General features: G+C 45.4%; 1 protein-coding gene across 3 annotated transcripts in view; it reads left to right on the top strand.

Annotated features, from left to right (window-relative positions):
• The first annotated feature begins 3,281 nt into the window (after positions 1–3,281).
• SLC4A4 (solute carrier family 4 member 4) overlaps positions 3,282–25,341 on the top strand; it is a 319,472-nt gene continuing 297,412 nt past the window's right edge. For all 3 annotated transcript variants that reach the window (XM_066574071.1, XM_066574073.1, XM_066574072.1), the window contains exon 1: positions 3,282–3,640. The gene's annotated coding sequence lies outside the window, so the exon portion shown is untranslated. The remainder of the gene's footprint in view (positions 3,641–25,341) is intronic.

Genomic DNA, 25,341 nt, shown 5'->3' with positions numbered 1-25,341 from the left:
GGAAGACATCTGTCTGGGATGATTTAGTGACTCCTGCACTGAGCAGCGAGTTGAACCCGATGACCCTAGGGGTCCCTTTCAACTCTACTTTTTTATAATTTTATGATTCAACCCTTCAAAAAGAATTCCTCATAAAAGCACATATTTGCAAATCAGGTGTATCAATTGCAGCACACCCAATGCAACTGATCAAAGCCTTCATAACTTACATCAGGTATGCTGATATGTAAAATACCTGCACGGGCTACGGCTTTCTTGACTGTGATGTTTGACTGCCTGCTAGAATATGCCTAAGATAAAAAGTTAAGAGAAGAGATCATTGGCTTCCACAAACAGGGAAAAGGATTTAAAAAAAAAAAAAAAACGTTTCTAGAGATACAGTGGGAACTGTAGTTTGCAAGTTCAAAGTTAAAGAAACACTGGCTACGTTACTTGGATGTGGCAGAAAAAGTAAAACTATCACCAACTGCTCCCCCTTGAGGAGGCAGGGGGTGAAAAGGCCTCAAATAACTGCAAATCATCTGCAGCAAAATTTGCGGGCAGCAGGCATTAAGGTTTCAGTTTGCAAGGTTAGGTGCATACTACACGTTGAAGGTCTTCATGCCCGAACTCCAAAATGTCCTCTTCTGCTGACCCAAAAGCACAAGAAAAGTTGGTTCCAATATGCTCAAATCCATATAAATAAGCTGCAGAAGCTTTGGTATTCTGTTCTGTGGATTGATCAAACAAGCCTGGTCCTTTTCGGGCTCCTGGATCAGGAGTATGAAGAATGAAGCATATGCTGAAAATAACACTCTGCTTCCAGTGAACCATTGCATTGACTCGATGATGATCAATGGCTGCTTTACTTCCTCCGGCACTGGAAACCTGTAATGTATGGAGGGTAAGATGGGTTCAATCAAGTATCAGGAAATCCTAGGAGAAAACTTCATGCCTTCTGCAAGGAAGCTGAAGCTTGGACATCATTTAACCTTCCTAAAGGGCATTGATCGCAAGCATGGAAGTCCTGGAAGATTCTGGAGTTGCCATCACAGTTGTCTGACTTGAACCCCATAGAAGATCTTTGGCGGATTTGAAGGAGGCAGTTGCAGCACACAAAGATAAGAACGTTAGAGAACTGAAGGCCACTGTTCATGAAGAATGATCTAAGACTTTTCAGGAATGCCTGCAGCCCTATGATGCAGTATCCGCATGCAGCCCACCCATGGCAGCCAATAGTATTATTGGCAAGATCGTGCGGCCCTTGGCTCTTATGGGGGAGCGCAGTTTCGGCCACATGCGGTTACCATATCATGGGGCTGCACCCTAAGGCTGCTCTCACAAATCTGTTTTTTACCGTGATAATCACAGCATTTTGAATGGCACAGTAATTGAGGAACAACGCTTCCATTGATTTCAATGGGGACTCTCAGACATGCACTCAATCACGGAGCTGGAAGCTGCTTCCCAGTGCCGCTATTTTAGAGCACTATCTGTTCTATTTTTCCTTGTTATGCACACCTTATCACCCATTAGAATGATGGGATGCGCTAAAACCCACTGTCAGGATGAAAACAAAAGTAGAATAACAGCAAAACGCCGCGATCAAAATCACGGTGCTTTGCCTATGGTATGTGTGAGAGTGGCCTTACAGACAGAGTCCTGATAAGTGGATATCATTGTATCTAGTCTAGTTAGTGCTCTGTACACTAAATACATCACAAAGTTCCCTGATGCTTTTCTGTAGTGTATCAGTCTGTAGTTCAGGCTGTTTAGCTCACAGAGCATTGCTTGGACTGAATATAAGTGTATCCGCAGCTGTGAGCAGTTCAAGGTGTACACAGATTTGTAGCCAGTGTGTTCTTAGTCACTGACAACAAACTTAAATATTGCCGAAGAAGGTTGGTCTCACACGACCGGATTTGAATTACAGATTCGGTGATCACCGTCCGTGCGGACGATACGCAGTAAAACTTGGGCACTAAAAGTCATGGACTTTTGCCAGTTTGCTCAGATATGTGGGTGGGAATTGCAGACTCTTGAGGGGAAGAAAAATCGCAGCATGCTCTATTTTTTCACAGATTTCGTGCGTATGGGCTCCATTGATCTCTATAGATGCATGCGATATGCAGTACAAACGCGATTAACATTGCATATGAGTGTGGAATCACTCTCAAGTTGCTTGAAGACCAGATAAAAAAATCCAGAATTCCAGCTGGGGAACGAGAGAGAGAATCTCACAACATTCGCGATGATCGCCTACTTTCTGATTTCATTACCTTCTTGCGATCTTTCTTCTGCGCGAATGATACGTTGTCCATACACTGTAAATCCGCACAGAAAACCACATGCAATCCTGACCATTCACAATTCATTTCTGTGATCACTCGCAGATCTTCTGCTGCAGATATCCGCAGGCGGAATCCGACCTGTTCGTGTGAGGCCGGCCAAATTGACATATAATAAAAAATTGTAGAATTTTTCATTTACAAAGTAATTAAGCTTTGTATAAAACCAGAAAACCACTTCATAATGGGCCCCATGGAGATGGTCCCTTATATGCTGCCCTAATACCTGAATAATAATACTCTATGTGTCCCCATGCTTTCAAGAAAGCACCCTGCACCCAAGCAATACTAACAGTTGGCACTACCAATATGGATAGCTAAGCCCCTATAGATCAATAGCAGTGCCTACTGATATGTATTACCTGCTCTAAAATCAGGAGGAAGCAAATATATACAAAACTGGGACCTAACAAGTGACGGTAACATGAAGTATTCCTATGCAGCACTTTGTCACCTTGTATCGTGACCTCATAAACAGGTGACGCTGATACATTACTCATGTCAGGTACAGGGAAACTTCCTGGCTCTCACCAACACCACCTCCTCCAGCGACCCACACTAAATAATTCATGGTTAATAAATACTAGATTGCCGTAGGGAGGAGGGAAGGGAAGAAGAAACACTGGGAGCATTTTATCACTTCTCTCCAGCCTGCATTGTGACAACCTGGAACTTCTGTCCCAAGAAAGCTGTGGAGGGATTAAGGAGCCCTGGGATGGCGTCAGCTGCTATACAGGCTTTATAACTAAATCAGTCTATATATTTAAAGGTTTAATCTGAAAGAAGAGACAGAGAAAGCTGGTGCTCGAACCAGGAGCTGTTCCCATGTCAGCACCTCCCTGCCCTGCCCAAGCCACTCCTTCTCCGGCAATGTAACTCAAGGAGGGAGGGAATAGTGCGGAGGGGGGGCAACTCATGTCACTATTAAATGTGAAACCGCAGGAGTCTCAATAGCAAAGCTGTAGTGTACAGCTTTCCCAGGGTTGTGCTTCATTCTCTATACACCCTCATGTTTCTCCCCCTATACACCCTCAGCTGTACTATATTATCCCTTCTCATAGTATCCCAAGTATCCGAGTTATTGACAGGCTCAGACAGGACAGTAGTATAAGGATATAGTCAGGAGGAGGGGGTCTCCCCTTGCCAGCTGCTCTTCTGTCGAAGCTACTTCCATGAACCACCGGATCTAAAACCTATTTAATCAGCTTCATTACTATTCCCTCATTACTTTGTATCACTCGACTTGGAGCTACGAGTGAATGTGAAGAGAGCAGCAGCTTCTAGGATTGTGGTGACATCAAACCAACTTCAAGGTAAGAGTGGTCCTCCTTACTAGACCTTGTCATACTGTCCGAAAGTACTTTCCATCATTCGGCTTTTGCAAAACTACAATTCCCAGCATGACTTAAAAGTTGCCATCTGGAAGTAGTAATTTTGCAACGTGTATAGTGCAGGTTCCTACGTCTCAAGCAGTTGTGACAGCTCCTTCAAAGTTGTGAAAAAGTTTGTGAAAAGTCATGTCGTTTACCCGTCTCAATGGAATCTCATAACAGTGATATTGTTTATATTATAGATTAAACAAATGTAGCAAATAGTAACTGAACATTTAACTCTTTAACTACAATGTATGCTGAATGCGCCAGTCGTATTAATGATTGCTACATCTTAAGAAAATTGTAAGTGCAATAATATCAGGGCAGGTAAGATGGACCAGGCGGTCTTTTTTTGTCCTCAAATGTCTCATATGTTCAGAGATGTCACCGACCTGGCCGGCGTATGTGCGCATGATTGAATGATATATAGTACTTTTATGTACTTCACTCATAGCTCTCATGGACTGATCAGTGGGACAAGCAATCATTTGTTATCTTTTGCATTGAACATTACTACTGTAATGTAATTGGTTCCCCGTAATGTAATACGGTGGACTGACAGCACTCAGTAGGCACTATGCCGCCGGGCTGTCAGTACAAAGCACCAGCCATGCACTCTCCTCTTGGCACAGCAAGTGCAACTAGAGACCATGTGCAGACTGCTTCTAAATGACATGCAAAGCATGAGTGCTTAAAGATCATGTGCAGTATAATACAGCTTTAGGGATCATGTGCAATACACAGCTACCTAGCTCTAATGCCCTGTAAGGCTTTTTTAATATCAAAATAATACAAGATCAACATAGATCTAGCAGCGGAGACAGCAAAATATCAGCCATAGCCTTTTAATCATCACTGGCAGAGGAAAGGGTTAAAGATGATTTAAAGAGAATGCTCGTGTATAGTAATGCAGAACCTATAGGTTAGACCATGGGATATGTAAGAGGCATACATGGGTCATGTGTCAGTTACCATAATACTGATAACTTCTGCTTGTAATAAAAGGCTCCATTATATGTGCACAAAGACTTTATAAGAGCGAAGAACATCTCAGAGATCACATGTAGTACAAAGTCCTCAATTCAGAGTTCAATTGTTACAATGTATCCAAAGCTATTCCAAAGAGTGTCAAATAGATGCAAATTTTGGTGGATTCTTCCAACAGCTTCAACACTTTTTTTTGTATTAGGGCTCATGTCCACGGGCAAAATATGATTTAAGATCCGCAGCGGATCTCCCGCATGCGGATCCGCATCCCATAGGGATGCATTGACCACCCGCGGGTAGATAAATACCCGCGGATCGTCAATAAAAGGGATTTTAAAAAAAATGGAGCATGGAAAAATCCGGACCATGCTCCATTTTCGTGCGGGTCTCCCGCGGGGACGGCTCCCGCGGGCTTCTATTGAAGCCTATGGAAGCCGTCCGGATCCGCGGGAGACCTAAAATAGGAATTTAAAGTATTTACCATCCGGCGCGGGCGGGGAAGGTCAGCTGTTCCTCACGGCCGCATCTTCCTTGCTTCGGCTCGGCGGATGTGCCCGGCGCATGCGCGCGGCACGTCGGCGACGTGCCGGCGACGTGCCGCCGGCGTCAGGAATTCATCCGCCGGCCGAAAATGAAGATCCGGCCGTGAGGAACAGCTGATCTTCTCCGCCCGCGCCGGATGGTAAATACTTTTAAATTCTTATTTTCGGCGCTCATGTCCGCGGGGCAGGAGGGACCCGCTGCAGATTCTACATGTAGAATCTGCAGCGGATCTGATTTTCCCCGTGGACATGAGGCCTTAGTTGTTAGTTAATCTCATGCAAAACTTAAAGGGTTGTTCCAGCAGAAAATATTCACTTATTCCATCGGAGAGCGGACCCGACAATCACTATACAGCTAAGCTGCTGCTCCATACAAACTTCTCAGCTCGGGAAAGATCTATGGTCCCACTTTCTATCCATCAGTGGCTGTCCCAGTAGTCGGATCCCATCTATCTAACATACAATACTCTGCAAATGTTTTAGGCAGGTGTGGAAAAATGCTGCAAAGTAAGAATGATGTCAAAAATACAAGTGTTAATAAAATGCAAAGTGAACGAACAAAAGGGAAATCTAAATCAAACCATGATGTGGTGTGACCGTCCTTAGCATCAATTCTTCTAGGTACACTTGCACACAGTTTTTGCAGGAACTCGGTAGGGAAGCTGTTCCAAAGATCTTGGAGAACTAACAATAGATCTTCTGTGGATGTCGGCTCGCTCAAATCCTTCTGTCTCTTCATGTAATCCCAGACAGAGTGGATGATGTTGAGATCAGAGCTCTGTGGGACCAGATCATCACTTCCAGGACCCCTTGTTCTTCTTTACACTGGAGATAGTTCTTAATGACATTGGCTGGATATTTGTGGTCCTGCTGCAGAAGAAATATGGATTCAATCAGATACCTTCTGTTTGGGAAAAAAATTCTTACCTTGCAGAATTGTTTCCACATCTGCCTAAAACTTTTACCCAGTACTGTACATCACCTATCCAGTGGATGAACAATAAGGGACAGCACGGAAATACAGCGAGATTTCCACAGCAGAAATGCAGCTTCAAAACATGCGCTGTTCGGCGCGGGTTTTGAAGCGGCTTCGCCTCTTGCATTCTGCTGCGGCCACCCCTTCCTATAGAGAGGAGAGATGGCTGCAGCAGAGGCTGCAAATCTCATCCACTTTGCTGCTTTATCCCGAGATAAAAATTGCCGGCAGAATTTTTGTGCAGAAAGTCTGCACAGAAATTCTGCGGTAATTCCGCTGCGTGGGAACCCAGCCTAAATGGTTTCCTCTAGAATACCCCAAATACTTCACACCCCAAAAACTGTTTCACAATGTGCCTTGTGGTTGCATAAGTGTCATTCATCATTTTCAGAGTTCCAAAACCAACACCAGCAATAAGCCACTGCCACTTCAATATACATTAATGCCACCCACTGATATACCCCATCTTTATAGGCTAGCCCAAAACCGAATGATGCCCTGTACAATCTATTTAAATATCATAAAAAGTTACCCAACAGTTACCCAAACTTATCGGGCTCTACTTTATATCTATCTCCGTAGATTTAAGACCTGACATATTTCTTATATGTATACATAAAGTGATTTTCAGCAGTTTATGCCAATGTCATGTTTGCCCTCTACACAGCTATACTCCAGTGGGAAAAAGCAATATTTTTATATCCAACACATGGCAAACATTGTAAAACCTTGCGATATAACTTTTCTTAATGGAAAATTGTTTCCGTTAGAAGATATTGTGTAATCCGGTGCCGTAAATACCTTGCAGATTGCCAGTGATAATCGCGTCTTGATGACTACTCAAAACTACAATAAAAGGCTTCATACTCAGTGACACCATTAGACGCCAAAGGCAAATCACAAGTGCTGAACCCCTTATGTAGACATGTTCATTTGAAACATGTCTACATCAAGTTATAGTTTCCAAAAGCATTCAAAGTCTACATCAGTGGTCTCCAAAAGTAGGCAGTAAGAGCATGCTGGAAGCTATAGGTCTTGATAGCCACACGTTGAAGAGCACTGGTCTATCTGATAATCGAAGGAAAAAGTTTCTTGATAATTTTTCAACTTTTCCATGCTTTTTTGTTTCATCACTCTGCCTTCCAATGCTTTTTCAATACAGTTTAATATGATAACTTAAATGTGACCATAGTCTGCTGAGCCTGTAATGAGCGCCAACCAACAAGATTGCCACTCGATTAGCTGGACTTCACACAAGCTATCTATGAATGTATGGGTGAATGAATGTATTAATGAATGAATGGATGTATATACGAACCTTCGTCCCCCATGCAGTTTCATAATTGTCAGCAGCATATTCCCTATTCACACAGGGAGATGTGATGCCTACAACAACAATCTTTTTTGGCTGCACAGAACGTGATCAGCCGTTGAACGATCGCTTGCTCATTCATTGGTTGAGTGGCTGCAGTTTGCCATGGCCTGATAATCTGGAAAACAAATGTTCCTATGAATGTTCTTGTCTAAACATTGGGCCGTATAAAAGTCCCTTTAAGTTAGCTTAGGATAGAGCTAAGAGTTATGAGCCTTCTTGTAAGATCAATTAGACAGAAACTTAAAGGTCTGTTGTGTGTCATGAGTCTAGGCTGATATCATTAAGAAAATCTCCGCAAATGTGATTCTTCCAGGGTGAACCTGCGGTTAATGGACAGAGTTATATGTCTATGAAGTCTTCTGTGCTAGTCTCATGCTGAATGCCCATTAGATGACCAGAACATTCCATTTGATTTTCTGATTGGGTTTATATATAAAAATGGTTGTAAATTTTTAGTTTACGGTCAAAAATCAAAAAAATGTTCAGAAAAATTGCCACTTCTATAGCCAGCTTTACCCCTCTAACCTAGTACCAGCACATATATTGTACACAAGGTAGCACCACTAATTCCATATTATATGTTGTACCTGCAGACCCCATAATCAATTCATTAAAAAAAAAAAAGGGGTTTGGCCATGGCCGATGTATCTAGCTGACCCTCCATTCTTTTAGCCAAAGGCACTTGTTAATCCCTTAAGGGCCAAGCACAATAAATTTACGGCACCTGGTCCTGGGCTTTAATCTTGGCTGATAATAAGAGTACAATGTCAGATTAAAGCTCCTGCTCCTGCCATCTAGCAAGAGCAGGTCAGGTCCTTGGCTGTTAGCGACAGTCGAGGAACCGGAGTAGAAGGTAGAATCAGTTTTTAACCACTTATGTCTTTTCCTTTAAGGCTACATAGAGTTCAATGAGCACTATGCAGCAAAGTGAGAAAGCGGAAGTGTCACTTCCGTTCTTCGACCTGGTGATCAAATGACCAATAGATCCTGCTAAGGCAGAGCTGCAGGGTCCTAGTAGACCCAGACCCGCTCTGCCTGTGAATACTGTCACTGTAAGAGAGTGTTTTCTCCTGAAACTGAGGCTCTTATGGCTGCTGCTGCATATGAATGATCCCCAGAGCTCTTATATGATGTAATGGGGGACAGAAATATATTAAAAAAATAGTTATAAAAATTAGTTTAAAAATTACAGGATAAAATAACAAGAAAAAATATGAATAAAATGTGTGTGTGTGTGTATATATATATATATATATATATATATATATATATATATATATATACTAGCTGATATACCCGGCTTCGCCCGAGTTAATTTGGTACTGGTGTTTGTCTGGTGTTCACACGGAAAATCTTATGAAGTCGTGGTTACTTTAGAGATACTGAGGAAAAACATATGTTCACCATTTTGCATAGTTCTCTGCGTTACCCAGGAAACACCACGTGGAGGTAACCATGCGACGTTTCCTTCATATAAAATGACATCAGGAAGTGAGAGAATTAGATTACGTACATAAAATTCGGACACTAATTCTTTTGCGCTTAGAATTGAATAATCGAGTTGGGACCCATTAACTTTTCATATTTATGACACAATCAATGCTTGTGCCAAATTTCATGTTTCTATGACACTGGGAAGTGAGAAATTTAGATTATGTACGTAAAATTTGGACGCTAATTCTTTTGCGCATAGAATTGAATAATGGAGTTGGGACCCATTAGCTTTCCCTATTTATGACATAATCAATGCTTGTGCCAAGTTTCCCGTTTCTATGACACCGGAATGTTTGAAAATTACATTCCGCACGTAAAATTTGGACGCTAATTCTTTTGCGCATAGAATTGAACAATCGAGTTGGGACCCATCAGCTATTCCTATTTATGACATAATCAATGCTCGTGCCAAATTTCCCGTTTCTATGACACCGGAAAGTGAGAAAATTACATTCCGCACGTAAAATTTGGACGCTAATTCTTTTGTGCATAGAATTGAATAATGGAGTTGGGACCCATTAGCTTTTCCTTTTTATGACATAATCAATGCTCGTGCCAAATTTCCGGTTTCTATGACACCGGAAAGTGAAAAAATTACATTCCGCACGTAAAATTTTGACGCCAATTCTTTTGCACTAGAATTGAATAATGGAGTTGGGACCTATTATCTTTTCCTACTTATGACATATTCAATGCTCGTGCCAAATTTCACGTTTCTAGGACACCGGAAAGTGAGAAAATTACATTCCGCACATAAAATTTCGACGCCAATTCTTTTGCGCTACAATTGAATAATCGAGTTGGGACCCATTCGCTTTCCCTATTTATGACATAATCAATGCTCGTGCCAAATTTCCCGTTTCTACGACACCGGAAAGTGGGAAAATTACATTCCGCACGTAAAATTTGGACGCTAAATCTTTTGCGCATAGAATTGAATAATGGAGTTGGGACCCATTAGCTTTTCCTATTTATGACATAATCAATGCTTGTGCCAAATTTCACGTTTCTATGACACCGGAATGTGAGAAAATTAGATTCCGTACGTAAAATTTGGACGCTAATTCTTTTGCGCATAGAATTGAATAATGGAGTTGGGACCCATTAGCTTTTACTATTTATGACATAATCAATGCTCGTGCCAAATTTCCTGTTTCTATGACACTGGAAAGTGAAGAAATTACATTCCGCACGTAAAATTTCGACGCCAATTCTTTTGCGCTAGAATTGAATAATCAAGTTGGGACCTATTAACTTTTCCTATTTATGACATAATCAATGCTCGTGCCAAATTTCATGTTTCTATGACACCAGAAAGTGAGAAAATTACATTCCGCACGTAAAATTTCGACGCCAATTCTTTGGCGCTAGAATTGAATAATCGAGTTGGGACCCATTTGCTTTTCCTATTTATGACATAATCAATGCTCGTGCCAAATTTCACGTTTCTATGACACCGGAAAGTGAGAAAATTACATTCCGCACGTAAAGTTTTGACGCTAATTCTTTTGCGCATAGAATTGAATAATCGAATTTGGACCCATTAGCTTTTCCTTTTTATAACATAATCAATGCTCGTGCCAAATTTCACGTTTCTATGACACCGGAAAGTGAGAAAATTACATTCCGCACGTAAAATTTGGACGCTAATTCTTTTGCGCATAGAATTAAATAATCGAGTTGGGACCCATTAGCTTTTTCTATTTATGACATAATCAATGCTCGTGCCAAATTTCACGTTTCTATGACACCGGAAAGTGAGAAAATTACATTCCGCACGTAAAGTTTTGACGCTAATTCTTTTGCGCATAGAATTGAATAATCGAATTTGGACCCATTTGCTTTTCCTATTTATGACATAATCAATGCTCGTGCCAAATTTCACGTTTCTATGACACCGGAAAGTGAGAAAATTACATTCCGCACGTAAAGTTTTGACGCTAATTCTTTTGCGCATAGAATTGAATAATCGAATTTGGACCCATTAGCTTTTCCTTTTTATGACATAATCAATGCTCGTGCCAAATTTCACGTTTCTATGACACCGGAAAGTGAGAAAATTACATTCCGCACGTAAAATTTGGACGCTAATTCTTTTGCGCATAGAATTAAATAATCGAGTTGGGACCCATTAGCTTTTCCTATTTATGACATAATTAATGCTCGTGCCAAATTTCCCGTTTCTATGACACCGGAAAGTGAGAAAATTACATTCCGCACGTAAAATTTCGACGCCAATTCTTTTGCGCTAGAATTGAATAATCGAGTTGGGACCCATTCGCTTTTCCTATTTATGACATAATCAATGCTCGTGCCAAATTTCACGTTTCTATGACACCGGAAAGTGAGAAAATTACATTCCGCACGTAAAATTTTGACGCTAATTCTTTTGCGCATAGAATTGAATAATCGAATTTGGACCCATTAGCTTTTCCTTTTTATGACATAATCAATGCTCGTGCCAAATTTCACGTTTCTATGACATTGGGAAGTGAGAGATTTAGATTATGTACGTTAAATTTCGACGCCAATTCTTTTGCGCTAGAATTGAATAATCGAGTTGGGACCCAATTTCTTTTCCTATTTTGGAGATAATCTATGCTTGCGCCAAATTTCATGTTTCTACGATATCGGGAAGTTGGAGAACTTTTGGCGAGTCAGTCAGTGAGTCAGTCAGTGAGTCAGTGAGGGCTTTCAGCTTTATATATATAGATATATATATATAAATAAATAAATGAAAATGACCCACTGTCAACATGAAAACATCCGAACTCATTCCACTACTTTATTTTAGTGTAATTATACTAATTTTTTAAATCAACAATTAAAAAAACTATCATTTTTTTAACCTTTTTACCCTTAATAAAACTAAGGAGCAGAAAAAAAACCAACTCAATAAAAAAGATATACCGTATATACCGGCGTATAAGGCGACGGGGCGTATAAGACGACCCCCCAACTCTCACCTTATACGCCGGTAATACAGTGGAGAAAAAAAAAATCATTACTCACCTCCCCCGGCGTTCTGCGGTGCAGCTGCAGGCTGTCGCTCCCTCCTGGTCCCCGGCAGAGCATTGCTTTTCTGGACGCAGGGCTTGAAATCCCCGCCTCCAGAAAGCTAATACACACGCCGTCAGCCAGTTACAGCCATTCAATGGCATCATTGAATGGCTGTGATTGGCTAAAACACACGTGGCTTCAGCCAATCACACTATTCAATGACATCATTGAATGGGTGTGATTGCTAACACACGTGCGCCTTCAGCCAATCACAGCCATTCAATGATGTCATTGAATGGCTGTGATTGGCTGACGCTGTGTGAGTTAGCCAATCACAGTATTAGCTTTCTGGAGGCGGGGATTTCAAGCCCTGCGTCCAGAAAGCAATGCTCTGCCAGGGACCAGGAGGGAGCGACAGCCTGCCGGAGCGTGACCCCAAAACTTCTCTTAACCCCTTAGCGCAAAGGCATAACTTGATGCTCCTGGGCCCCAATGCAAAACCTGTAACAGGGCCCCCAACTATAATGCTTTATTCATAGTACTGGGCTCCCTTTATGGAGAAGAGAGGCCTTATGGGCCCTCTAAGGCTCCTGGGCCCGGGTGCAACCCCTTTCCCTGCATCCCCTAAAGTTACGCCAGCGGGTAAAATCCGTAAAAAGTGCTTGGTCCTTTAGGACCAAAACACCCTGGTTCTTAAGGGGTTAATAGAGGCATCAATTAGATAACTGCTGGCTAAAAAAATGTTCTCCTGCAGTTATCGAATCTTTATGGTCTTCAAATGTGTATACACACACACACACACACACACACACACACACACACACACGCACACACACACACACACACACATTTGAAGACCATTACCTAGGGCTCTTTAATAGATCACACTGTTGCTAGTTACTAGTGTTGCTGCTGATGAGTTGCCTCATTTGCGTCTGTGACTCGGAACTCATAAGCTGGTTGGCCGGTGGTGCCCATGAGTGTGATGTAAGAGAGAAGAGCTGAGGAGTCCCTATCAGTTACACCACTGAAACACATATGGTGCTGTGTGTGTCCCTGTCTCTAAGGAGTACATGATCTCAGTGCCGCAAGCCTGTCCTTGTGTGAATGACTTACAAACTCAGCTTTATTTAGCCCCTTCTTCACTATGGCTGATAGAAAAGAAAATGCTAATAGAGGCCTTTTTTCCCTAATGGGTTTCAACTGAGCAGCACATTGGTGTGTCCTGGGTTCCTAAAAAGTTCAACCTGGTTAATTAATTACCTATGCATTCATGGCATTACTATAATGTGTGTTTAAACAAATGTCCGACGTTGCAAAATAGTCTCCATATCACACACGGTAAGGAAATCTAATACCCCGTGTAGGTCTCTGGCATCAAGTAAAAAATATTTGGTAGGAAAAAAGCACAAAATGACCCACCCGACAAAAGACAAAAGATGAGAACCTCACCACTATCTAACTTGCATGTTCCTCACCCTTCTGGTCATTTTGGTGGGATGTGGACAACTTGGTTCCTGGTTGTCACTTTAAGCATGGTTAACCATGGAGACCACTGCCTCGCATGTCATGGGGGTTTGACTACTGCCTCATATGTTCACTTTGAAGGCATCTTGTGAGTTCATTCTGACGACTTATACCAGTTCATGATGGTCCCAAAGTTGTGACCTGGACTTTCTATATAAAGAGATACTCCGTTCATTACTTTCTCCAATAACAGGAGCATTTTATATAGTTGACCAGACTTATCATCACATCACTCAATGTTGGAGCTGAAAATGTCATTCTGCAAGAGAGGTAAGCAAAGAGAACCTCTGACATTGGTAAGATCTTCAGTGCGTAGATGTAGTCTAAAGTAGTGACAAAGTCAATATATTGACTCTACTTTAAACCATTGGAAATTGGCAGTGAAGTCAGACGTTGGTGCTAGAGATGAGCGAGCACCAAAATGCTCGGGTGCTCGTTACTCGGAACGAACTTTTCGCGATGCTCGAGGGTTCGTTTCGAATAACGAACCCCATTGAAGTCAATGGGCGACCCGAGCATTTTTGTATTTTGCCGATGCTCGCTAAGGTTTTCATGTGTGAAAATCTGGGCAATTCAAGAAAGTGATGGGAACGACACAGCAACGGATAGGGCAGGCGAGGGGCTACGTGTTGGGCTGCATCTCAAGTTCACAGGTCCCACTATTAAGCCACAATAGCGGCAAGAGTGGGCCCCCCCCCCTCCTAACAACTTTTACTTCTGAAAAGCCCTCATTAGCAATGCATACCTTAGCTAAGCACCACACTACCTCCAACAAAGCACAATCACTGCCTGCATGACACTCCACTGCCACTTCTCCTGGGTTACATGCTGCCCAACCGCCCCCCCTCCCCCCCACAGCGCACACCAAAGTGTCCCTGCGCAGTCTTCAGCTGCCCTCATGCCACACCACCCTCATGTCTATTTAGAAGTGCGTCTGCCATGAGGAGGAACCGCAGGCACACACTGCAGAGGGGTTGGCACGGCTAGGCAGCGACCCTCTTTAAAAGTGGTGGGGCGATAGCCCACAATGCTGTACAGAAGCAATGAGAAATAGAATCCTGTGCCACCGCCATCAGGAGCTGCACACGTGGGCATAGCAATGGGGAACCTATGTGCCACACACTATTCATTCTGTCAAGGTGTCTCTGCATGCCCCAGTCAGACTGGTAATATGTACCTTAACAGTAACCGCGTAGTGGTAATGTGGTGGTGACTGCGGACCTAGTAGCGCGGTTTTATTTTGTTGGTTTTCGGAATGTGGCCAGGATTAAGTGGGCCGTGGCGGGGGGATGGTGGGGGGGCTCTCTTGTAGTGTCGGTAAAGGTGAAATTCTTGGACTGCCACCAGACGAACCAATGCAAAGGCATTTGCCAAGAATGTTTGTTTTCCCTGTTGGAGGAGGAGGGGGATGTTTTTGAGGCACTACGTGTCCTCTACACGTGTCCGTGGTTATATGCACCTTAACAGTAACCGCGTTGGTGGGAAATGGCCTCGCCGCCATCATGTCTTTGGGAAGCCTCTGTTTCCACACCCCAGAGACATACCATTAGCAGCGGTATAGGCAGAGCCCAGAATTCGTAACATTTCAGCCGTAGCATTAGGACAGGCCCCACTAACATATCACTAGCAGCATTATAGCGGGAGCGCAGTCTTCGTTCCATGTCAGCAATAGTAGCACTCAAGACAGGCCCCAGTAACAATTCCGAAGCAGCATTATAGCGGGAGCGCAGTCTTCGTTCCATGTCAGCAATAGTAGCACTCAAGACAGGCCCCAGTAACAATTCCGAAGCAGCATTATAGCGGGAGCGCAGTCTTCGTTCCATGTCAGCAATAGTAGCACTCAAGACAGGCCCCAGTAACAATTCCGAAGCAGCAGTATAGTGGGAGCGCAGTCTTAGTTCCATTTCAGTAGCTGCAGTATAGCCAAGGCCCAAGTTACATTTATGTAGCTAAAGTGTAGGCCAACCCCACACACACTTCTGTACCATGAGTGCAGGTGAAGAACATACAAATTGCTATGATTACACTGTAGGTGAGGGCCCCAAAAAATTGGTGTACCAACAGTACTAATGTACCTCAGTAAAAATTGGCCATGCCCAACCAAGATGGCAGGTGAAACCCATTAATCGCTTTGGTTAATGTGGCTTAAGTGGTAACTAGGCCTGGAGGCAGCCCAGTTTAACGAAAAATTGGTTCAAGTTAAAGTTTCAACGCTTTTAAGAGCAGTGAAACATATAAAAATTGTTTCGAAAAATTAGATGAGTGAGCCTTGTGGCCCTAAGAAAAATTGCCCGTTCAGCGTGATTACGTGAGGTTTCAGGAGGAGGAGCAGGAGGAGGAGGAGGAATATTAGACACAGATTGATGAAGCAGAAATGTCCCCGTTTTGGATGGTGAGAGAGAACGTAGCTTCCATCCGCGGGTGCATAATACGTATTGCTTACGTATCGCTGCTGTCCGCTGGTGGAGAAGAGAAGTCTGGGGAAATCCAGGCTTTGTTCATCTTGATGAGTGTTAGCCTGTCGGCACTGTCGGTTGACAGGCGGGTACGCTTATCTGTGATGATTCCCCCAGCCGCACTAAACACCCTCCCCGACAAGACGCTAGCCGCAGGACAAGCAAGCACCTCCAGGGCATACAGCGCTAGTTCAGGCCACGTGTCCAGCTTCGACACCCAGTAGTTGTAGGGGGCAGAGGCGTCACCGAGGATGGTCGTGCGATCGGCTACGTACTCCCTCACCATCCTTTTACAGTGCTCCCGCCGACTCAGCCTTGACTGGGGAGCGGTGACACAGTCTTGCTGGGGAGCCATAAAGCTGGCCAGGCCCTTAAAGACTGTTGCACTGTCTAGGCTGTACATGCTGCTCGATCTACGCACCTCCCCTGCTACCTGGCCCTCGGAACTGCGCCTTCTGCCACTAGCGCTGTCGGATGGGAATTTTACCATCAGCTTGTCCGCCAGGGTCCTGTGGTATAGCAACGCTCTCGAACCCCTTTCCTCTTCGGGAATGAGACTGGGAAGGTTCTCCTTATAGCGTGGGTCGAGCAGTGTGTACACCCAGTAATCCGTAGTGGCCAGAATGCGTTGAATGCGAGGGTCACGAGAAAGGCATCCTAACATGAAGTCAGCCATGTGTGCCAGGGTACCTGTACGCAACACATGGCTGTCCGCACTAGGAAGATCACTTTCAGGATCCTCCTCCTCCTCCTCCTCCTCCTCAGGCCATACACGCTGAAATGATGACAGGCAAGCAGCATGGGTACCGTCAGCAGTGGGCCAAGCTGTCTCTTCCCCCTCCTCCTCATCCTCCTCCTCCTCCTCCTGAACGCGCTGAGATATAGACAGGAGGGTGCTCTGACTATCCAGCGACATACTGTCTTCCCCCGGCTCTGTTTCCGAGCGCAAAGCGGCTGCCTTTATGGTTTACAGGGAACTTCTCAAGATGCATAGCAGAGCAATGGTGACGCTAATGATTGCAGCATCGCCACGCACCATCTGGGTAGACTGATCAAAGTTTCCAAGGACCTGGCAGATGTCTGCCAACCAGGCCCACTCTTCTGAAAAGAATTGAGGAGGCTGACTCCCACTGCGCCGCCCATGTTGGAGTTGGTATTCCACTATAGCTCTACGCTGCTCATAGAGCCTAGCCAACATGTGGAGCGTAGAGTTCCACCGTGTGGGCACGTCGCACAGCAGTCGGTGCACTGGCAGATTAAAGCGATGTTGCAGGGTGCGCAGGGTGGCAGCGTGCGTGTGGGACTTGCGGAAATGTGCGCAGAGCCGGCGCACCTTTACGAGCAGGTCTGACAAGCGTGGGTAGCTTTTCAGAAAGCGCTGAACCACCAAATTAAAGACGTGGGCCAGGCATGGCACGTGCGTGAGGCTGCCGAGCTGCAGAGCCGCCACCAGGTTACGGCCGTTGTCACACACGACCATGCCCGGTTGGAGGCTCAGCGGCGCAAGCCAACGGTCCGTCTGCTCTGTCAGACCCTGCAGCAATTCGTGGGCCGTGTGCCTCCTATCTCCTAAGCTGAGTAGTTTCAGCACGGCCTGCTGACGCTTGCCCACCGCTGTGCTGCCACGCCGCGCGACACCGACTGCTGGCGACGTCCTGCTGCTGCTGACACATCTAGATTGCGAGACAGAGGTTGAGGAGGAGGAGGAGGAGGAGGGTGCTTTAGTGGAAGAAGCATACACCGCCGAACATACCACCACCGAGCTGGGGCCCGCAATTCTGGGGGTGGGTAGGACGTGAGCGGTCCCAGGCTCTGACTCTGTCCCAGCCTCCACTAAATTCACCCAATGTGCCATCAGGGAGATGTAGTGGCCCTGCCCGCCTGTGCTTGTCCACGTGTCCGTAGTTAAGTGGACCTTGCCACTAAACGCATTGATGAGGGCGCGTACAATGTTGCGGGACACGTGGTCGTGTAGGGCTGGGACGGCACATCGGGAAAAGTAGTGGCGACTGGGAACTGAGTAGCGCGGGGCCGCCGCCGCCATCATAGCTTTGAAGGACTCCGTTTCCACAACCCTATACGGCAGCATCTCAAGGCTGATAAATTTGGCTATGTGGACGGTTAACGATTGAGCGTGCGGGTGCGTGGTGGCGTACTTGCGCTTGCGCTCCAACACTTGCGCTAGCGACGGCTGGACTGTGCGGTGCGAGACATTGCTGGATGGGGCCGAGGACAGCGGAGGTGAGGGTGTGGGTGCAGGCCATGAGACGGTTGTGCCTGTGTCCTGAGAGGGAGGTTGGATCTCAGTGGCAGGTTGGGGCACAGGGGGAGAGGCAGTGGTGCAAAGCGGAGGCGGTGAACGGCCTTCGTCCCACCTTGTGGGGTGCTTGGCCATCATATGTCTGCACATGCTGGTGGTGGTGAGGCTGTTGGTGGTGGCTCCCTGGCTGATCTTGGCGCGACAAAGGTTGCACACCACTGTTCGTCGGTCGTCAGGCGTCTCTGTGAAAAACTGCCAGACCTTAGAGCACCTCGGCCTCTGCAGGGTGGCATGGCGCGAGGGTGTGCTTTGGGAAACACTTGGTGGATTATTCGGTCTGGCCCTGCCTCTACCCCTGGCCACCGCACTGCCTCTTGCAACCTGCCCTGCTGATGCCCTTGCCTCCCCCTCTGAAGACCTGTCCTGAGTAGGCGTTGCACACCAGGTGGGGTCAGTCACCTCATCGTCCTGCTGCTCTTCCTCCGAATCCTCTGTGCGCTGCTCCCTTGGACTTACTGCCCTTACTACTACCTCACTGCAAGACAACTGTGTCTCATCGTCATCGTCCTCCTCACCCACAGAAAGTTCTTGAGACAGTTGGCGGAAGTCCCCAGCCTCTTCCCCCGGACCCGGGAACTTTCGAATGGTTGGGCATCAGTGACGATAAACTCCTCTGGTGGGAGAGGAACCACTGCTGCCCAATCTAAGCAGGGGCCCGAGAACAGTTCCTGGGAGTGTTCCCGCTCCTGAGCAGGTGTCATTGTAGTGGAGTGAGGAGGCTGGGAGGAAGGAGGAGCAGCAGACAGAGGATTCGGATTTGCAGCAGTGGACGGCGCTGAACTGTGGCTGGACGATAGGTTGCTCGAAGCACTTTCTGCCATCCAGGACAGGACCTGCTCACACTGCTCATTTTCTAATAAAGGTCTCCCGCGTGGACCCATTAATTGGGCGATGAATGTGGGGACGCCAGAAACGTGCCTCTCTCCTAATCGCGCCGCAGTCGGCTGCGACACACCTGGATCAGGAGCTCGGCCTGTGCCCACACCCTCACTTGGGCCTACGTGTCCTCGGCCACGTCCTCTAGGCTTACCCCTACCCCTCAGCATGCTGTATTACCAGTGATTTGATTTCCCAGGCAGGAAATAAATTGGCGCAAGCCTGCAGGCCAAATATAATGTTTTCGCTTTTTTGCAAAGGGAAGGACCCACTGCGTATATTCAATGAACAATAACTTTTAGAACTGTAGTGTGGCCCTGAAAAGTGACACACAACTTTAGTGTAGCAGAGTTATTAACTCTAGCAGAGCAGGTATTTGCCAGTCAGGAAAGACAATGGCGCAAGCCTGCAGTAAACCGTAGCTGGTTGCGTCTGATTTTTGTACGTTGTCCACGCAGCACACACGTACACGGAGACCTTAGGACTGACACAGGCAGGCCAAATATAATTTCTTTTCCTTTTTTGCAAAGGGAAGGACCCACTGCGTATATTCAATGAACAATAACTTTTAGAACTGTAGTGTGGCCCTGAAAAAGTGACACACAACTTTAGTGTAGCAGAGTTATTAACTCTAGCAGAGCAGGTATTTGCCAGTCAGGAAAGACAATGGCGCAAGCCTGCAGTAAACCGTAGCTGGTTGCGTCTGATTTTTGTATGTTGTCCACGCAGCACACACGTACACGGAGACCTTAGGACTGACACAGGCAGGCCAAATATAATTTCTTTTCCTTTTTTGCAAAGGGAAGGACCCACTGCGTATATTCAATGAACAATAACTTTTAAAACTGTAGTGTGGCCCTGAAAAAGTGACACACAACTTTAGTGTAGCAGAGTTATTAACTCTGGCAGAGCAGGTATTTGCCAGTCAGGAAAGACAATGGCGCAAGCATGCAGTAAACCGTAGCTGGTTGCGTCTGATTTTTGTACATTGTCCACGCAGCACACACGTACACGGAGACCTTAGGACTGACACAGGCAGGCCAAATATAATTTCTTTTCCTTTTTTGCAAAGGGAAGGACCCACTGCGTATATTCAATGAACAATAACTTTTAGAACTGTAGTGTGGCCCTGAAAAAGTGACACACAACTTTAGTGTAGCAGAGTTATTAACTCTAGCAGAGCAGGTATTTGCCAGTCAGGAAAGACAATGGCGCAAGCCTGCAGTAAACCGTAGCTGGTTGCGTCTGATTTTTGTACGTTGTCCACGCAGCACACACGTACACGGAGACCTTAGGACTGACACAGGCAGGCCAAATATAATTTCTTTTCCTTTTTTGCAAAGGGAAGGACCCACTGCGTATATTCAATGAACAATAACTTTTAGAACTGTAGTGTGGCCCTGAAAAAGTGACACACAACTTTAGTGTAGCAGAGTTATTAACTCTAGCAGAGCAGGTATTTGCCAGTCAGGAAAGACAATGGCGCAAGCCTGCAGTAAACCGTAGCTGGTTGCGTCTGATTTTTGTACGTTGTCCACGCAGCACACACGTACACGGACACCTTAGGACTGACACAGGCAGGCCAAATATAATTTCTTTTCCTTTTTTGCAAAGGGAAGGACCCACTGCGTATATTCAATGAACAATAACTGTGTTGTGGCCCTGCCTACACAATTCTGTCCCTGTAGTATCAATGGAGGGTGCAATGCTCTGCACAGACGATTTTTAGAAGAAAAAAAAAATGCAACACTGCTAACAGCAGCCAGCACAGTACTGCACACGCTTAAATTTGGCCCTAGAAAGGACCGTTGAGGTTCTTGAAGGCTACACTCACTCCTAACACTCTCCCTGCCTATGCACCACTTCTGTCCCTAATGCCGGGTGCAATGCTCTGCACTGCCGATTTTGAGAAAAAAAAAACAAAAAAACACTGCTAGCAGCAGCCTGCACACAGGTAGATGTGGCCCTAAGAAGGACCTTTGGGGTTCTTGAAGCCTACACGGACTCCTAACGCTCTCCCTACAGCAGCACCAGCACGATAGTACTTTCCCTCAGCTAAGTCACAAGGCATGTGTGGCGAGCTGCGGGAGGGGCCGACTTTTATACTCGGGTGACATCTGATCGCCCCAGCCACTCACAGCAGGGGGGTGGTATAGGGCTTGAACGTCACAGGGGGAAGTTGTAATGCCTTCCCTGTCTTTCAATTGGCCAGAAAAGCGCGCTAACGTCTCAGAGAGGAAACTGAAAGTAACCAGAACACCGCGTGTTACGAGTAACGAGCATCCCGAACACCCTAATATTCGCACGAATATCAAGCTCGGACGAGTACGTTCGCTCATCTCTAGTTGGTGCACATTAGTATGAGGCAGTCTTGAAGGTATTGCGCCTCAGTCCTACATTTGAAATCAGTTGTCATCGTACATACTGGGCCCGTTCCAGCTCCATCTGGAAAGTAAAAGGCTTATCTTGTATTTTATTCAGCTTTATGAAGTGGAAATTTCATTGCTGGATAAATGTTTGAAGTCTGTTTGATTGCATAATATCCTGAATCATAAGATGTATGTCAAATAGTGAGCTGAGTGGAAGTGTCACATTGGATTGTGATATTGTATCTAGAGAAGCACAATCTAATAGGCTGCATTATCCCATGAGAACATTTACAGTACTCTCTGTGAGGTCTAGGCTCGTTCTGGGGCCAAGGGAGATTACTTGTTTTCATCATTAAAAATTCTTTGTAGCTTAAAGGGGTTGTCCCGAGGCAGCAAGTGGGTCTATACACTTCTGCATGGCCATAATAATGCACTTTGTAATGTACATTGTGCATTAATTATGAGCCATACAGAAGTTATAAAAAGTTTTATACTTACCTGCTCCGTTGCTGGCGTCCTCGTCTCCATGGTGCCGACTAATTTTCGCCCTCTGATGGCCAAATTAGCCGCGCTTGCGCAGTCCGGGTCTTCTCCTCTTCTCTATGGGGCTCCGTGTAGCTCCGTGTAGCTCCGCCCCGTCACGTGCCGATTCCAGCCAATCAGGAGGCTGGAATCGGCAATGGACCGCACAGAAGCCCTGCGGTCCATGGAGACAGAGGATCCCGGCGGCCATCTTCAGCAGGTGAGTATGAAGACGCCGGACCGCCGGGATTCAGGTAAGCGCTGTGGGGGTTGTTTTTTTAACCCCTGCATCGGGGTTGTCTCGCGCCGAACGGGGGGGGGGGGGGGGGGGGGGGTTAAAAAAAAAAAAACCCGTTTCGGCGCGGGACAACCCCTTTAAAGGTGTACAGCTTGCTGATCGCACATGTCAGGTTGACAAGTTCATATTACTCTAGAACTGTAGATTTTGTGTCTAGATCTTGAATCAGCTAATCAAAATCTTGCTGTTCCCACCTAATTTTCTTCCTATGTATGAATGAATTTATAGAACGTTATCTATGTCATATCTATCTATCTATCTCATATCTATCTATCTATCTATCTATCTATCTATCTATCTATCTCATATCAATCTATCTCATATCAATCTATCTATCTATCTCATATCTATCTATCTATCTATCTATCTATCTATCTATCTATCTATCTATCTATCTATCTGGGAGATTCTATTCAGCTAGTTGTGCTCACGCACTGCCATTCATCTCTATGGGCGCACATCCTGAAAAAAGTCACATTGTGTAGACAGTAACTTCGTGGGGACACAATGCAAGGGCCAGGTACCCAGTGCGTATAAGACACCGCTCCCCTGGTTTCATCACCTTTAAGTCCCATAACCTAGTTTATGGGGCTCAAATGTGCTGACAGACTCCCTTTAATGATATTAATATAAGGTAATCATCTGTAGTAATGAGGAATATAAGTTGCACATAAAAGTTGTAATATTGGCCAACATCACATCTATCTGTTTTGTTGCCCTTTTTAATTGTTTCTATGATTATAGCATGTATCTTTATTTCGGCTTTATTTGGGTTGACACATGTCTCTTCCTGTTGCCCCAATGTCCAGACGTCAGCAGAAAATAACAAGGTTTAGCTTGTTAGGATATTTTTTGGCAAGTCAGCATTTTTGTAGTGACATTATGATGTTACTTTATTCTGACTGACATGACATAGATTTCTTATTGAATTTTTAATGTTGCCACAGTATAGCGCAGCACATTCGGAGCCATTAGCACAAATCAGCAATCATTGCGGGCAGTTTTCTACTGGTAGGAAGAATATTGCTTCCTGTTAGCATTTTGCTTCAGTATTAGGTGAATTTTTTTGAATCATATTTTCAAGTATTTCATCTATCTGTCTGCCATACTATATACCATTAGGCCGAGCTCACACGACCGTATGCTCATTGCGCAGTAGCAATCTCCTATCCACTTTCATTGTGCCGCTCACACAAGCCACACCAAATACACGTGCAAAAAAAATGTTCTATGTAGCAAGTACACACGTGGGACGCTGGAAACACGGTCATGTGAGCCTGGCCTAAGGGCTTCTTTACACAACCGTGTTTGCGCAGGTATTTGCATACACAAAATCTACTCACGCAAAAGATAAAAAACAGAACCCATTGATTTCAATGGATTTGTTCTCATGAACATGTTTCTTGTGTGCGGTGGAAAAGTTAGGACTTGCTTTACCTTTTTGCATTTTGCCCAACAAAGGCCCCCATAGAAGTCTATGGAAGGTGCGTAAATACCCAAGGGGAAGCGTGAAACACTGCACAAAACGCAGAAATATCTGATCTCCAGCGGAGGAGATCCCCAGCTCTGGGCTTTAGCATCCACTAAAAAACTAATTAGAGCATGTGGATGTGACTTTTTTTTTCCCAGTGTGCGGATGGCAGGCATGGGAAGAAATCCCAGCATGCTCCATTTTTCTGCTCATCTTACAGGACGACTTCCATTGAAGTCAATGGAAGCTGTTCGATCTGCAGCACACCTGCAGCTGTCACTGTAGATGTGCCATAGATCCGTGGGAAAGCAGGAGATTTAAAAAGAAATGCTGAAGAAAAAAGATCCGGCACAGAGGAGACCCGCGCTAGATCTGGAGAGGTAAGAAAATATATTTTCCTGTCCATGTCTGCAGGCGCGCACAGATATCACTGCGGGATCCAGCAGTGCTTGCAAGTGGACATTGGGCCTAAACCGACCAAAAGGGTGTGTCGCACGTGCGTGTGAACTGGTCCTGCGAACACAATAAGTACACTACTATGCGCAGATATGCACACAAATCAACCTCGTTAGTGCGCTGCGGCAAGCGTTCTTGTGCATAAAGTCATCTGAGTAAGCCCTAATTCATTCTTTCTAAATATCTGCGCCAGTTCTGATCTGCCACATATCCTCTGGTGAAAATCTAGTTTCCCATGTGAATTTTTAGCGTCAATCCTGATACGTGATGAGAGATCACCACATTGCCGGATCAACAGACGATACAGAACTATCATCAGGGAGATCGTCCAACCTACAGCCAACCTTAAGAACTATAACGATGTGTTAGTTTAAAGTTCTGGGTTGGGAAGGGTATCACCTTAATGAGAGCACCTGGAAGGTGTCTGGAGACACCTAGGAGGTGACTAAGGAGATTTATAAGGCCATGCCTGCTCCTCTAGGAAATATATGCAAATAAGGTCGCCTGTGCACAACCGGGTTTGAATTGCGGAATCTGCGATCAAGTCCTGCGCAGACGATCCGCGGCATTCCGCACAAATTCAAACCAATAAAGCATCCGCACGTCCACTCACATGAGCGGACAGCAACTGCGATTTTCCACTCACGGAAAAAAAATCGCAGCATATTCTACTTTTGCGTGGATTCCATGCTGATGGCTTCCATTGCAGTCAGTGGAAGCCGCCCAACCCGCGGCCCTTCCGGAATAGTTGATAACGCGGGCAAAGCAGGAGTTAAAAAAAAAATCTGTAATGCGCATGTCCGACAGTCAGTCGTGCGAACTATCCGCAGTACAGAAGAAGAGAAGATGAAATGACAGGTGCGCGCGGATGCCAGCCTGGGACAGGGTCAGATTCCGCTGCAGGATCTTGCGTGTGGAATCCGATCCGTTCGTGTGCAGGCGGCCTAAGGAAGATGGAACAATACCTCTGCA

Source organism: Eleutherodactylus coqui, chromosome 7 (genome assembly GCF_035609145.1).
Source record: "Eleutherodactylus coqui strain aEleCoq1 chromosome 7, aEleCoq1.hap1, whole genome shotgun sequence".
Lineage (NCBI taxonomy): Eukaryota > Metazoa > Chordata > Amphibia > Anura > Eleutherodactylidae > Eleutherodactylus > Eleutherodactylus coqui.
Note: the sequence above shows the minus strand (reverse complement) of the source record. Positions and strands in the feature narration are given on the sequence as shown.